Source organism: Pseudophryne corroboree, chromosome 10 (assembly GCF_028390025.1).
Source record: "Pseudophryne corroboree isolate aPseCor3 chromosome 10, aPseCor3.hap2, whole genome shotgun sequence".
NCBI lineage: Eukaryota > Metazoa > Chordata > Amphibia > Anura > Myobatrachidae > Pseudophryne > Pseudophryne corroboree.
Genome location: NC_086453.1, coordinates 168,719,390 through 168,732,634, shown reverse-complemented (window position 1 = coordinate 168,732,634; position 13,245 = coordinate 168,719,390). Strand labels below are relative to the sequence as shown.

The window sequence follows — 13,245 nt, the reverse complement described above, 5'->3', positions numbered from 1 at the left end:
TTCAACCAGGAATGCTTGCACTAGTTGTTGCATTTGGTTTGTTGTTTGGGGGTGCTTCAGTATTAGGCAGCCTTCTGCCCTCCCATGTTCATCTGAAAATATGTGTTCTCCCTGCAGTTGTTGTACCCAGATGAGAGTTCACTTGTGCTGCCTCAGTTGAATCTCCTTTACTTGACAGAGATGTGCCTGAGCAGCGGCCCTCACCAGCCCCATCCCAAATCATACTTATTTTGCATAGGAGATACCATGGTCATGAAGATTGTTCTCCCAGGGTGAGGTTCATTCATTGCATTCTGGGTATGCTGACCCCTGTGATTTCCCCAAATGTGGGAAACTCGACTGCATTATTTGTGGTAGTGGGGGACTGTGTATGTGCTTTCCTCTGGTCAGCTCTGGTAAAAGTCAGATTTCTTTGTCTCAGATCTTCCTCTAGCCTTGTTCTTCTTTCGAGAGTTTCCTTGTGCTGCCTCAGTTAGATCTCCTTCACTTGACAGGGGGTGCCCGAGCAGCAACCCTCCACAGCTCTAGCCCAACTCCTACTTACCTGCCAGGTGAGATACTATGATCATGAAGGTGCTTCTCCCAGAGCAAGGCTCACCCATTGCACTCTGGGTATGCTGCTCCTGCGGTTTCCCCAAATGTGGGAAACTTGACTGCATAATTTGTGTTTCCCCTGGTCGGCTCTCATATAATTCAGATCTCTTTGTCTCAGGTCTCTCTCCAGCCTAGTTTGCTGTCTGTTTCCACTTCTTTTTTCTTGAACCCCTCCCTTCTATACCCTTGTGCACTATCCTGACTTCTCCTTCCGTCTGCGTACTTTGTGCCTTCCAATGCACAATGCAAACTACAGGTAGTGCTGCAGGGCCCACACCGTTTTACTTGCCTTACAGAGCAACTCTGGAGCTATTACAGTGCCCAGCTGCTGCAAGAAATCATCTTGAATGCTTCAGGGGCTGGGGCATGGCCAACATGAGCCCCACACCGAAGGAGGGTGGGGGTGTTTAATGCAAACTAGGGGTCATCCAAGTGCCGCAAAAGGCCGCCATGCCCTGCACGCCCCTTTTCTCTTTATATATGCAGATGAGGGTTGAAGCCAACTTTGACCCACTGCTTGGATGACATCACCATATGCAAATCCATCTGCTGCAGGCCTTCCCCCAGGAATGCTTGCACTAGTTGTTGCATTTGGTTTGTTGTTTGAGGGTGCTTCAGTATTAGGCAGCCTTCTGCCCTCCCATGTTCATCTGAAAATATGTGTTCTCCCTGCAGTTGTTGTCCCCAGATGAGAGTTCCCTTGTGCTGCCTCAGTTGAATCTCCTTTACTTGACAGAGATGTGCCTAAGCAGCGGCCCTCCCCAGCCCTATCCCAAATCATACTTATTTTGCATAGGAGATACCATGGTCATGAAGATTGTTCTCCCAGGGTGAGGTTCATTCATTGCATTCTGGGTATGCTGACCCCTGTGATTTCCCCAAATGTTTGAAACTTGACTGCATTATTTGTGGTAGTGGGGGACTGTGTTTGTGCTTTCCTCTGGTCAGCTCTGGTAAAAGTCAGATTTCTTTGTCTCAGATCTTCCTCTAGCCTTGTTCCTCTTTCGAGAGTTCCCTTGTGCTGCCTCAGTTGGATCTCCTTCACTTGACAGGGGGGTGCCCGAGCAGCGACCCTCCCCAACTCTAGCCCAACTCCTACTTACCTGCCAGGTGAGATACTATAATCATGAAGGTGCTTCTCCCAGGGCAAGGCTCACCCATTGCACTCTGGGTGTGCTGCTCCTGCGATTTCCCCAAATGTGGGAAACTTGACTGCATAATTTGTGTTTCCCCTGGTCGGCTCTCGTATAATTCAGATCTCTTTGTCTCAGGTCTCTCTCCAGCCTAGTTTGCTGTCTGTTTCCACTTCTCTTTTCTTGAGCCGCTCCCTTCTATGCCCTTGCGCACTATCCTGACTTCTTCCGTCTGCTCACTTTGTGCAGTGGAAGGCGAACTACAGGTAGTGCTGCAGGGCCCACACCCTTTTACTTGCCTTACAGAGCAGCTCTGGTGCTGTTACAGTGCCCGGCAGCTGCAAGAAATCAGCTTGAATGCTTCAGGGGCTGGGGCATAGCCAACATGAGCTCCACACCGAAGGAGGGTGGGGGTGTTTAATGCGAACTAGGGGTCATCCAAGCGCCGCAAAAGACCGCCATGCCCTGCACGCCCCTTTTCTCTTTTCATATGCAGATGAGGGTTGAAGCCAACTTTGACCCACTGCTTGGATGACATCACCATATGCAAATCCATCTGCTGCAGGCCTTCCCCCAGGAATGCTTGCACTAGTTGTTGCATTTGGTTTGTTGTTTGGGGGTGCTTCAGTATTAGGCAGCCTTCTGCCCTCCCATGTTCATCTGAAAATGTGTTCTCCCTGCAGTTGTTGTCCCCAGATGAGAGTTCCCTTGTGCTGCCTCAGTTGAATCTCCTTTACTTGACAGAGATGTGCCTGAGCAGCGGCCCTCCCCAGCCCTATCCCAAATCAAACTTATTTTGCATAGGAGATTCCATGGTCATGAAGATTGTTCTCGCAGGGTGAGGTTCATTCATTGCTTTCTGGGTATGCTGACCCCTGTGATTTCCCCAAATGTGGGAAACTCGACTGCATTATTTGTGGTAGTGGGGGACTGTGTTTGTGCTTTCTTCTGGTCAGCTCTGGTAAAAGTCAGATTTCTTTGTCTCAGATCTTCCTGTAGCCTTGTTCCTCTTTCGAGAGTTCCCTTGTGCTGCCTCAGTTGGATCTCCTTCACTTGACAGGGGGGTGCCCGAGCAGCGACCCTCCCCAACTCTAGCCCAACTCCTACTTACCTGCCAGGTGAGATACTATAACCATGAAGGTGCTTCTCCCAGGGCAAGGCTCACCCATTGCACTCTGGTTTTGCTGCTCCTGCGATTTCCCCAAATGTGGGACACTTGACTGCATAATTTGTGTTTCCCCTGGTCGGCTCTCGTATAATTCAAATCTCTTTGTCTCAGGTCTCTCTCCAGCCTAGTTTGCTGTCTGTTTCCACTTCTTTTTTCTTGAACCCCTCCCTTCTATACCCTTGTGCACTATCCTGACTTCTCCTCCCGTCTGCTTACTTTGTGCCTTCCAATGCACAATGCAAACTACAGGTAGTGCTGCAGGGCCCACACCCTTTTACTTGCCTTACAGAGCAGCTCTTGAGCTGTTACAGTGCCCAGCTGCTGCAAGAAATCAGCTTGAATGCTTCAGGGGCTGGGGCATGGCCAACATGAGCCCCACACCGAAGGAGGGTGGGGGTGTTTAATGCGAACTAGGGGTCATCCAAGCGCCACAAAAGGCCGCCATGCCCTGCATACCCCTTTTCTCTTTTCATATGCAGATGAGGGTTCCAGCCAACTTTGGCCCACTGCTTGGATGACATCACCGTGTGCAAATCCGTCTTCTGCAGACCTTCCCCCAGGAATACTTGTACTAGTTGTTGCATTTGGTTTGTTGTTTGGGGGTGCTTCAGTATTAGGCAGCCTTCTGCCCTCCCATGTTCATCTGAAAATATGTGTTCTCCCTGCAGTTGTTGTCCCCAGATGAGAGTTCCCTTGTGCTGCCTCAGTTGAATCTCCTTTACTTGACAGAGATGTGCCTGAGCAGCGGCCCTCCCCAGCCCTATCCCAAATCATGCTCATTTTGCATAGGAGATACCATGGTCATGAAGATTGTTCTCCTAGGGTGAGGTTCATTCATTGCATTCTGGTTATGCTGACCCCTATGATTTCCCCAAATGTGGGAAACTCGACTGCATTATTTGTGGTAGTGGGGGACTGTGTTTGTGTTTTCCTCTGGTCAGCTCTGGTAAAAGTCAGATTTCATTAACTCGGATATTCCTCTAGCTTTGTTCTTCTTTCGAGAGTTCCCTTGTGCTGCCTCAGTTGGATCTCCTTCACTTGACAGGGGGGTTCCCGAGCAGCGACCCTCCCCAGCTCTAGCCCAACTCCTACTTACCTGCCTGGTGAGATACTATGATCAGGAAGGTGCTTCTCCCAGGGCAAGGCTCACCCATTGCACTCTGGGTGTGCTGCCCCTGTGATTTCCCCAAATGTGGGAAATTTGACTGCATAATTTGTGTTTCCCCTGGTCGGCTCTCGTATAATTCAGATCTCTTTGTCTCAGGTCTCTCTCCAGCCTAGTTTGCTGTCTGTTTCCACTTCTCTTTTCTTGAGCCGCTCCCTTCTATGCCCTTGCGCACTATCCTGACTTCTCCCGTCTGCTTACTTTGTGCCTTCCAACGCACAATGCGAACTACAGGTAGTGCTGCAGGGCCAACACCCTTTTACTTGCCTTACAGAGCAGCTCTGGAGCTGTTACAGTGCCCAGCTGCTGCAAGAAATCAGCTTGAATGCTTCAGGGGCAGGGGCATAGCCAACATGAGCCCCACACCGAAGGAGGGTGGAGGTGTTTAATGTGAACTAGGGGTCATCCAAGCACCGCAATAGCCCGCCATGCCCTGCACGCCCCTTTTCTCTTTTCATATGCAGACGAGGGTTGAAGCCAACTTTGACCCACTGCTTGGATGACAATAAGTATGATTTGGGATAGGCTAGAGGAAGATCTGAGACAAAGAAATCTGACTTTTACCAGAGCTGACCAGAGGTAAGCACAAACACAGTCCCCCACTATTACAAATAATGCAGTTGAGTTTCCCACATTTGGGGAAATCACAGGGGTCAGCATACCCAGAATGCAATGAATGAACCTCACCCTGGGAGAACAATCTTCATGACCATGGTATCTCCTATGCAAAATAAGTATGATTTAGGATAGGGCTGGGGAGGGCCGCTGCTCAGGCACATCTCTGTCAAGTAAAGGAGATTCAACTGAGGCAGCACAAAGGAACTCTCATCTGGGGACAACAACTGCAGGGAGAACACATATTTTCAGATGAACATGGGAGGGCAGAAGGCTGCCTAATACTGAAACACCCCCAAACAACAAACCAAATGCAACAACTAGTGCAAGCATTCCTGGGGAAAGGCTGCAGCAGATGGATTTGCATATGGTGATGTCATCTAAGCAGTGGGTCAAAGTTGGCTTCAACCCTCGTCTGCATATGAAAAGAGAAAAGGGGCGAGCAGGGCATGGCGGCCTTTTGCGACGATTGGATGACCCCTAGTTCGCATTAAACACCTCCATCCTCCTTCGGTGTGGGGCTCATGTTGGCTATGCCCCAGCCCCTGAAGCATTCAAGCTGATTTCTTGCAGCAGCTGGGCACTGTAACAGCTCCAGAGCTGCTCTGTAAGGCAAGTAAAACGGTGTGGGCCCTGCAGCACTACCTGTAGTTTGCATTGTGCATTGGAGGGCACAAAGTAAGCAGACGGGAGAAGTCAGGATAGTGCGCAAGGGCATAGAAGGGAGGGGCTCAAGAAAAAAGAAGTGGAAACAGACAGCAAACTAGGCTAGAGAGAGACCTGAGACAAAGCGATCTGAATTATACGAGAGCCGACCAGGGGAAACACAAATTATGCAGTGAAGTTTCCCACATTTGGGGAAATCGCAGGGGCAGCACACCCAGAGTGCAATGGGTGAGCCTTGCCCTGGGAGAAGCACCTTCATGATCATAGTATCTCACCTGGCAGGTAAGTAGGAGTTGGGCTAGAGCTGGGGAGGGTCGCTGCTCGGGCACCCCCCTGTCAAGTGAAGGAGATCCAACTGAGGCAGCACAAGGGAACTCTTGAAAGAAGAACAAGGCTAGAGGAAGATCTGAGACAAAGAAATCTGACTTTTACCAGAGCTGACCAGAGGAAAGCACAAACACAGTCCCACACTACCACAAATAATGCAGTTGAGTTTCCCACATTTGGAGAAATCACAGGGGTCAGCATACCCAGAATGCAATGAATGAACCTCACCCTGGGAGAACAATCTTCATGACCATTGTATCTCCTATGCAAAATAAGTATGATTTGGGATAGGGCTGGGGAGGGCCGCTGCTCAGGCACATCTCTGTCAAGTAAAGGAGATTCAACTGAGGCAGCACATGGGAACTCTCATCTGGGGACAACAACTGCAGGGAGAACACATATTTTCAGATAAACATGGGAGGGCAGAAGGCTGCCTAATACTGAAGCACCCCCAAACAACAAACCAAATGCAACAACTAGTGCAAGCATTCCTGGGGGAAGGCCTGCAGCAGATGGATTTGCATATGGTGATGTCATCCAAGCAGTGGGTCAAAGTTGGCTTCAACCCTCATCTGCATATGAAAAGAGAAAAGGGGCATGCAGGGCATGGCGGCCTTTTGCAGCGCTTGGATGACCCCTAGTTCGCATTAAACACCTCCATCCTCCTTCGGTGTGGGGCTCATGTTGGCTATGCCCCAGCCCCTGAAGCATTCAAGCTGATTTCTTGCAGCAGCTGGGCACTGTAACAGCTCCAGAGCTGCTCTGTAAGGCAAGTAAAACGGTGTGGGCCCTGCAGCACTACCTGTAGTTTGCATTGTGCATTGGAGGGCACAAAGTAAGCAGACGGGAGAAGTCAGGATAGTGCGCAAGGGCATAGAAGGGAGGGGCTCAAGAAAAAAGAAGTGGAAACAGACAGCAAACTAGGCTAGAGAGAGACCTGAGACAAAGCGATCTGAATTATACGAGAGCCGACCAGGGGAAACACAAATTATGCAGTGAAGTTTCCCACATTTGGGGAAATCGCAGGGGCAGCACACCCAGAGTGCAATGGGTGAGCCTTGCCCTGGGAGAAGCACCTTCATGATCATAGTATCTCACCTGGCAGGTAAGTAGGAGTTGGGCTAGAGCTGGGGAGGGTCGCTGCTCGGGCACCCCCCTGTCAAGTGAAGGAGATCCAACTGAGGCAGCACAAGGGAACTCTTGAAAGAAGAACAAGGCTAGAGGAAGATCTGAGACAAAGAAATCTGACTTTTACCAGAGCTGACCAGAGGAAAGCACAAACACAGTCCCACACTACCACAAATAATGCAGTTGAGTTTCCCACATTTGGAGAAATCACAGGGGTCAGCATACCCAGAATGCAATGAATGAACCTCACCCTGGGAGAACAATCTTCATGACCATTGTATCTCCTATGCAAAATAAGTATGATTTGGGATAGGGCTGGGGAGGGCCGCTGCTCAGGCACATCTCTGTCAAGTAAAGGAGATTCAACTGAGGCAGCACATGGGAACTCTCATCTGGGGACAACAACTGCAGGGAGAACACATATTTTCAGATAAACATGGGAGGGCAGAAGGCTGCCTAATACTGAAGCACCCCCAAACAACAAACCAAATGCAACAACTAGTGCAAGCATTCCTGGGGGAAGGCCTGCAGCAGATGGATTTGCATATGGTGATGTCATCCAAGCAGTGGGTCAAAGTTGGCTTCAACCCTCATCTGCATATGAAAAGAGAAAAGGGGCATGCAGGGCATGGCGGCCTTTTGCAGCGCTTGGATGACCCCTAGTTCGCATTAAACACCTCCATCCTCCTTCGGTGTGGGGCTCATGTTGGCTATGCCCCAGCCCCTGAAGCATTCAAGCTGATTTCTTGCAGCAGCTGGGCACTGTAACAGCTCCAGAGCTGCTCTGTAAGGCAAGTAAAACGGTGTGGGCCCTGCAGCACTACCTGTAGTTTGCATTGTGCATTGGAAGGCACAAAGTAAGCAGACAGGAGGAGAAGTCAGGATAGTGCACAAGGGTATAGAAGGGAGGGGCTCAAGAAAAAAGAAGTGGAAACAGACAGCAAACTAGGCTAGAGAGAGACCTGAGACAAAGCGATCTGAATTATACGAGAGCCGACCAGGGGAAACACAAATTATGCAGTGAAGCTTCCCACATTTGGGGAAATCGCAGGGGCAGCACACCCAGAGTGCAATGGGTGAGCCTTGCCCTGGGAGAAGCACCTTCATGATCATAGTATCTCACCTGGCAGGTAAGTAGGAGTTGGGGAGGGTCGCTGCTCGGGCACCCCCCTGTCAAGTGAAGGAGATCCAACTGAGGCAGCACAAGGGAACTCTTGAAAGAAGAACAAGGCTAGAGGAAGATCTGAGACAAAGAAATCTGACTTTTACCAGAGCTGACCAGAGGAAAGCACAAACACAGTCCCACACTACCACAAATAATGCAGTTGAGTTTCCCACATTTGGAGAAATCACAGGGGTCAGCATAACCAGAATGCAATGAATTAACCTCACCCTGGGAGAACAATCTTCATGACCATAGTATCTCCTATGCAAAATAAGTATGATTTGGGATAGGGCTGGGGAGGGCCGCTGCTCAGGCACATCTCTGTCAAGTAAAGGAGATTCAACTGAGGCAGCACAAGGGAACTCTCATCTGGGGACAACAACTGCAGGGAGAACACATATTTTCAGATGAACATGGGAGGGCAGAAGGCTGCCTAATACTAAAGCACCCCCAAACAACAAACCAAATGCAACAACTAGTACAAGCATTCCTCGGGGAAGGCCTGCAGCATATGGATTTGCATATGGTGATGTCATCCAAGCAGTGGGTCAAAGTTGGCTTCAACCCTCGTCTGCATATGAAAAGAGAAAAGGGGCGTGCAGGGCATGGCAGCCTTTTGCGGCGCTTGGATGACCCCTAGTTCGCATTAAACACCTCCATCCTCCTTCGGTGTGGGGCTCATGTTGGCTATGCCCCAGCCCCTGAAGCATTCAAGCTGATTTCTTGCAGCAGCTGGGCACTGTAACAGCTCCAGAGCTGCTCTGTAAGGCAAGTAAAAGGGTGTGGGCCCTGCAGCACTACCTGTAGTTTGCATTGTGCATTGGAAGGCACAAAGTAAGCAGACGGGAGGAGAAGTCAGGATAGTGCACAAGGGTATAGAAGGGAGGGGCTCAAGAAAAAAAGAAGTGGAAACAGACAGCAAACTAGGCTGGAGAGAGACCTGAGACAAAGAGATTTGAATGATACGAGAGCCGACCAGAGGAAACACAAATTATGCAGTCAAGTGTCCCACATTTGGGGAAATTGCAGGAGCAGCACACCCAGAGTGCAATGGGTGAGCCTTGCCCTGGGAGAAGCACCTTCCTGATCATAGTATCTCACCTGGCAGGTAAGTAGGAGTTGGGCTAGAGCTGGGGAGGGTCGCTGCTCGGGCACCCCCCTGTCAAGTGAAGGAGATCCAACTGAGGCAGCACAAGTTTACTCTCGAAAGAGGAACAAGGCTAGAGGAAGATCTAAGACAAAGAAATCTGACTTTTACCAGAGTTGACCAGAGGAAAGCACAAACACAGTCCCCCACTACCACAAATAATGCAGTTGAGTTTCCCACATTTGGGGAAATCACAGGGGTCAGCATACCCATAATGCAATGAATTAACCTCACCCTGGGAGAACAATCTTCATGACCATGGTATCTCCTATGCAAAATAAGTATGATTTAGGATAGGGCTGGGGAGGGCCGCTGCTCAGGCACATCTCTGTCAAGTAAAGGAGATTCAACTGAGGCAGCACAAAGGAACTCTCATCTGGGGACAACAACTGCAGGGAGAACACATATTTTCAGATGAACATGGGAGGGCAGAAGGCTGCCTAATACTGAAACACCCCCAAACAACAAACCAAATGCAACAACTAGTGCAAGCATTCCTGGGGAAAGGCTGCAGCAGATGGATTTGCATATGGTGATGTCATCTAAGCAGTGGGTCAAAGTTGGCTTCAACCCTCGTCTGCATATGAAAAGAGAAAAGGGGCGAGCAGGGCATGGCGGCCTTTTGCGGCGATTGGATGACCCCTAGTTCGCATTAAACACCTCCACCCTCCTTCGGTGTGGGGCTCATATTGGCTATGCCCCAGCCCCTGAAGCATTCAAGCTGATTTCTTGCAGCAGCTGGGCACTGTAACAGCTCCAGAGCTGCTCTGTAAGGCAAGTAAAAGGGTGTGGTCCCTGCAGCACTACCTGTAGTTCGCATTGTGCGTTGGAAGGCACAAAGTAAGCAGATGGGAGGAGAAGTCAGGATAGTGCACAAAGGTATAGAAGGGAGGGGCTCAAAAAAAAAGAAGTGGAAACAGACAGCAAACTAGGCTGGAGAGAGACCTGAGACAAAGAGATCTGATTTATACGAGAGCCGACCAGGGGAAACACAAATTATGCAGTCAAGTTTCCCACATTTGGGGAAATCGCAGGAGCAGCACACCCAGAGTGCAATGGGTGAGCCTTGCCCTGGGAGAAGCACCTTCATGATTATAGTATCTCACCTGGCAGGTAAGTAGGAGTTGGGCTAGAGTTGGGGAGGGTCGCTGCTCGGGCACCCCCCTGTCAAGTGAAGGAGATCCAACTGAGGCAGCACAAGGGAACTCTCGAAAGAGGAACAAGGCTAGAGGAAGATCTAAGACAAAGAAATCTGACTTTTACCAGAGTTGACCAGAGGAAAGCACAAACACAGTCCCCCACTACCACAAATAATGCAGTTGAGTTTCCCACATTTGGGGAAATCATAGGGGTCAGCATACCCAGAATGCAATGAATGAACCGCACTCTGGGAGAACAATCTTCATGACCAAGGTATCTCCTATGCAAAATAAGTATGATTTGGGATAGGGCTGGGGAGGGCCGCTGCTCAGGCACATCTCTGTCAAGTAAAGGAGATTCAACTGAGGCAGCACAAGGGAACTCTCATCTGGGGACAACAACTGCAGGGAGAACACATATTTTCAGATGAACATGGGAGGGCAGAAGGCTGCCTAATACTGAAGCACCCCCAAACAACCAACCAAATGCAACAACTAGTGCAAGCATTCCTGGGGGAAGGCCTGCAGCAGATGGATTTGCATATGGTGATGTCATCCAAGCAGTGGGTCAAAGTTGGCTTCAACCCTCATCTGCATATGAAAAGAGAAAAGGGGCGTGCAGGGCATGGCGGCCTTTTGCGGCGCTTGGATTACCCCTAGTTCGCATTAAACACCCCCACCCTCCTTCGGTGTGGGGCTCATGTTGGCCATGCCCCAGCCCCTGAAGCATTCAAGCTGATTTCTTGCAGCAGCTGGGCACTGTAACAGCTCCAGAGCTGCTCTGTAAGGCAAGTAAAATGGTGTGGGCCCTGCAGCACTACCTGTAGTTTGCATTGTGCATTGGAAGGCACAAAGTTAGCAGACGGGAGGAGAAGTCAGGATAGTGCACAAGGGTATAGAAGGGAGGGGTTCAAGAAAAAAGAAGTGGAAACAGACAGCAAACTAGGCTGGAGAGAGACCTGAGACAAAGAGATCTGAATTATACAAGAGCCGACCAGGGGAAACACAAATTATGCAGTCAAGTTTCCCACATTTGGGGAAATCGCAGGGGCAGCACACCCAGAGTGCAATGGGTGAGCCTTGCCCTGGGAGAAGCACCTTCATGATCATAGTATCTCACCTGGCAGGTAAGTAGGAGTTGGGCTAGAGCTGTGGAGGGTTGCTGCTCGGGCACCCTCTGTCAATTGAAGGAGATCCAACTGAGGCAGCACAAGGGAACTCTCGAAAGAAGAACAAGGCTAGAGGAAGATCTGAGACAAAGAAATGTGACTTTTACCAGAGCTGACCAGAGGAAAGCACAAACACAGTCCCCCACTACCACAAATAATGCAGTCGAGTTTCCCACATTTGGGGAAATCACAGGGGTCAGCATACCCAGAATGCAATGAATGAACCTCACCCTGGGAGAACAATCTTCATGACCATGGTATCTCCTATGCAAAATAAGTATGATTTGGGATAGGGCTGGGGAGGGCCGCTGCTCAGGCACATCTCTGTCAAGTAAAGGAGATTCAACTGAGGCAGCACAAGGGAACTCTCATCTGGGGACAACAACTGCAGGGAGAACACATATTTTCAGATAAACATGGGAGGGCAGAAGGCTGCCTAATACTGAAGCACCCCCAAACAACAAACCAAATGCAACAACTAGTGCAAGCATTCCTGGGGGAAGGCCTGCAGCAGATGGATTTGCATATGGTGATGTCATCCAAGCAGTGGGTCAAAGTTGGCTTCAACCCTCGTCTGCATATGAAAAGAAAAAAGGGGTGTGCAGGGCATGGCGGCCTTTTGCGGCGCTTGGATGACCCCTAGTTCGCATTAAACACCTCCACCCTCCTTCGGTGTGGGGCTCATGTTGGCTATGCCCCAGCCCCTGAAGCATTCAAGCTGATTTCTTGCAGCAGCTGGGCACTGTAACAGCTCCAGAGCTGCTCTGTAAGGCAAGTAAAAGGGTGTTGGCCCTGCAGCACTACCTGTAGTTCGCATTGTGCGTTGGTAGGCACAAAGTAAGCAGACGGGAGAAGTCAGGATAGTGCGCAAGGGCATAGAAGGGAGCGGCTCAAGAAAAGAGAAGTGGAAACAGACAGCAAACTAGGCTGGAAAGAGACCTGAGACAAAGAGATCTGAATTATACAAGAGCCGACCAGGGGAAACACAAATTATGCAGTCAAGTTTAACACATTTGGGGAAATCGCAGGAGCAGCACACCCAGAGTGCAATGGGTGAGCCTTGCCCTGAGAGAAGCACCTTCATGATCATAGTATCTCACCTGGCAGGTAAGTAGGAGTTGGGCTAAAGCTTGGGAGGATCGCTGCTCGGGCACCCCCTGTCAAGTGAAGGAGATCCAACTGAGGCAGCACAAGGGAACTCTCGAAAGAAGAACAAGGCTAGAAGAAGATCTGAGACAAATAAATTTGACTTTTACCAGAACTAACCAGAGGAAAGCACAAACACAGTCCCCCACTACCACAAATAATGCAGTTGAGTTTCCCACATTTTAGGAAATCATAGGGGGTCAGCATACCCAGAATGCAATGAATGAACCTCACCCTGGGAGAACAATCTTCATGACCATGGTATCTCCTATGCAAAATAAGTATGATTTGGGATAGGGCTGGGGAGGGCCGCTGCTCAGGCACATCTCTGTAAAGTAAAGGAGATTCAACTGAAGCAGCACAAGGGAACTCTCATCTGGGGACAACAACTGCAGGGAGAACACATATTTTCAGATGAACATGGGAGGGCAGAAGGCTGCCTAATACTGAAGCACCCCCAAACAACAAACCAAATGCAACAACTAGTGCAAGTATTCCTGGGGGAAGGTCTGCAGAAGACGGATTTGCACACGGTGATGTCATCCAAGCAGTGGGCCAAAGTTGGCTGGAACCCTCATCTGCATATGAAAAGAGAAAAGGGGTATGCAGGGCATGGCGGCCTTTTGCGGCGCTTGGATGACCCCTAGCTCGCATTAAACACCCCCACCCTCCTTCAGTGTGGG

At 49.9% G+C, this 13,245-nt stretch overlaps 21 non-coding genes and 2 pseudogenes across 21 annotated transcripts; 8 read left to right on the top strand and 15 right to left on the bottom strand.

Annotated features, from left to right (window-relative positions):
* Positions 1-221: 221 nt before the first annotated feature.
* LOC134967392 (U1 spliceosomal RNA) lies at positions 222-385 on the top strand. Its single transcript, XR_010188879.1, has one exon. It is a non-coding gene; the product is annotated as a U1 spliceosomal RNA (small nuclear RNA).
* Positions 386-536: 151 nt separating this feature from the next.
* LOC134967779 (U1 spliceosomal RNA) lies at positions 537-678 on the top strand (annotated as a pseudogene).
* Positions 679-1,373: 695 nt separating this feature from the next.
* LOC134967525 (U1 spliceosomal RNA) lies at positions 1,374-1,537 on the top strand. The gene has a single exon (XR_010188988.1). It is a non-coding gene; the product is annotated as a U1 spliceosomal RNA (small nuclear RNA).
* Positions 1,538-1,689: 152 nt separating this feature from the next.
* LOC134967668 (U1 spliceosomal RNA) lies at positions 1,690-1,852 on the top strand. The gene has a single exon (XR_010189086.1). It is a non-coding gene; the product is annotated as a U1 spliceosomal RNA (small nuclear RNA).
* Positions 1,853-2,514: 662 nt separating this feature from the next.
* On the top strand, positions 2,515-2,678 carry LOC134967537 (U1 spliceosomal RNA). Its single transcript, XR_010188998.1, has one exon. It is a non-coding gene; the product is annotated as a U1 spliceosomal RNA (small nuclear RNA).
* A 152-nt stretch (positions 2,679-2,830) lies between these two features.
* LOC134967791 (U1 spliceosomal RNA) lies at positions 2,831-2,972 on the top strand (annotated as a pseudogene).
* A 695-nt stretch (positions 2,973-3,667) lies between these two features.
* On the top strand, positions 3,668-3,831 carry LOC134967514 (U1 spliceosomal RNA). The gene has a single exon (XR_010188979.1). It is a non-coding gene; the product is annotated as a U1 spliceosomal RNA (small nuclear RNA).
* A 152-nt stretch (positions 3,832-3,983) lies between these two features.
* Positions 3,984-4,146, top strand: LOC134967756 (U1 spliceosomal RNA). The gene has a single exon (XR_010189142.1). It is a non-coding gene; the product is annotated as a U1 spliceosomal RNA (small nuclear RNA).
* Positions 4,147-4,634: 488 nt separating this feature from the next.
* Positions 4,635-4,798, bottom strand: LOC134967409 (U1 spliceosomal RNA). Its single transcript, XR_010188893.1, has one exon. It is a non-coding gene; the product is annotated as a U1 spliceosomal RNA (small nuclear RNA).
* Positions 4,799-5,468: 670 nt separating this feature from the next.
* On the bottom strand, positions 5,469-5,631 carry LOC134967725 (U1 spliceosomal RNA). Its single transcript, XR_010189121.1, has one exon. It is a non-coding gene; the product is annotated as a U1 spliceosomal RNA (small nuclear RNA).
* Positions 5,632-5,783: 152 nt separating this feature from the next.
* LOC134967351 (U1 spliceosomal RNA) lies at positions 5,784-5,947 on the bottom strand. Its single transcript, XR_010188845.1, has one exon. It is a non-coding gene; the product is annotated as a U1 spliceosomal RNA (small nuclear RNA).
* Positions 5,948-6,618: 671 nt separating this feature from the next.
* LOC134967724 (U1 spliceosomal RNA) lies at positions 6,619-6,781 on the bottom strand. Its single transcript, XR_010189120.1, has one exon. It is a non-coding gene; the product is annotated as a U1 spliceosomal RNA (small nuclear RNA).
* A 152-nt stretch (positions 6,782-6,933) lies between these two features.
* On the bottom strand, positions 6,934-7,097 carry LOC134967350 (U1 spliceosomal RNA). Its single transcript, XR_010188844.1, has one exon. It is a non-coding gene; the product is annotated as a U1 spliceosomal RNA (small nuclear RNA).
* A 674-nt stretch (positions 7,098-7,771) lies between these two features.
* Positions 7,772-7,934, bottom strand: LOC134967765 (U1 spliceosomal RNA). Its single transcript, XR_010189148.1, has one exon. It is a non-coding gene; the product is annotated as a U1 spliceosomal RNA (small nuclear RNA).
* A 141-nt stretch (positions 7,935-8,075) lies between these two features.
* Positions 8,076-8,239, bottom strand: LOC134967431 (U1 spliceosomal RNA). Its single transcript, XR_010188912.1, has one exon. It is a non-coding gene; the product is annotated as a U1 spliceosomal RNA (small nuclear RNA).
* Positions 8,240-8,914: 675 nt separating this feature from the next.
* On the bottom strand, positions 8,915-9,077 carry LOC134967550 (U1 spliceosomal RNA). Its single transcript, XR_010189007.1, has one exon. It is a non-coding gene; the product is annotated as a U1 spliceosomal RNA (small nuclear RNA).
* A 152-nt stretch (positions 9,078-9,229) lies between these two features.
* LOC134967308 (U1 spliceosomal RNA) lies at positions 9,230-9,393 on the bottom strand. The gene has a single exon (XR_010188810.1). It is a non-coding gene; the product is annotated as a U1 spliceosomal RNA (small nuclear RNA).
* Positions 9,394-10,066: 673 nt separating this feature from the next.
* On the bottom strand, positions 10,067-10,229 carry LOC134967634 (U1 spliceosomal RNA). Its single transcript, XR_010189076.1, has one exon. It is a non-coding gene; the product is annotated as a U1 spliceosomal RNA (small nuclear RNA).
* Positions 10,230-10,381: 152 nt separating this feature from the next.
* On the bottom strand, positions 10,382-10,545 carry LOC134967503 (U1 spliceosomal RNA). Its single transcript, XR_010188970.1, has one exon. It is a non-coding gene; the product is annotated as a U1 spliceosomal RNA (small nuclear RNA).
* A 674-nt stretch (positions 10,546-11,219) lies between these two features.
* On the bottom strand, positions 11,220-11,382 carry LOC134967610 (U1 spliceosomal RNA). The gene has a single exon (XR_010189057.1). It is a non-coding gene; the product is annotated as a U1 spliceosomal RNA (small nuclear RNA).
* A 151-nt stretch (positions 11,383-11,533) lies between these two features.
* Positions 11,534-11,697, bottom strand: LOC134967323 (U1 spliceosomal RNA). Its single transcript, XR_010188822.1, has one exon. It is a non-coding gene; the product is annotated as a U1 spliceosomal RNA (small nuclear RNA).
* A 671-nt stretch (positions 11,698-12,368) lies between these two features.
* Positions 12,369-12,531, bottom strand: LOC134967735 (U1 spliceosomal RNA). Its single transcript, XR_010189128.1, has one exon. It is a non-coding gene; the product is annotated as a U1 spliceosomal RNA (small nuclear RNA).
* Positions 12,532-12,682: 151 nt separating this feature from the next.
* LOC134967509 (U1 spliceosomal RNA) lies at positions 12,683-12,847 on the bottom strand. The gene has a single exon (XR_010188975.1). It is a non-coding gene; the product is annotated as a U1 spliceosomal RNA (small nuclear RNA).
* Between the last annotated feature and the right edge of the window lie 398 nt (positions 12,848-13,245).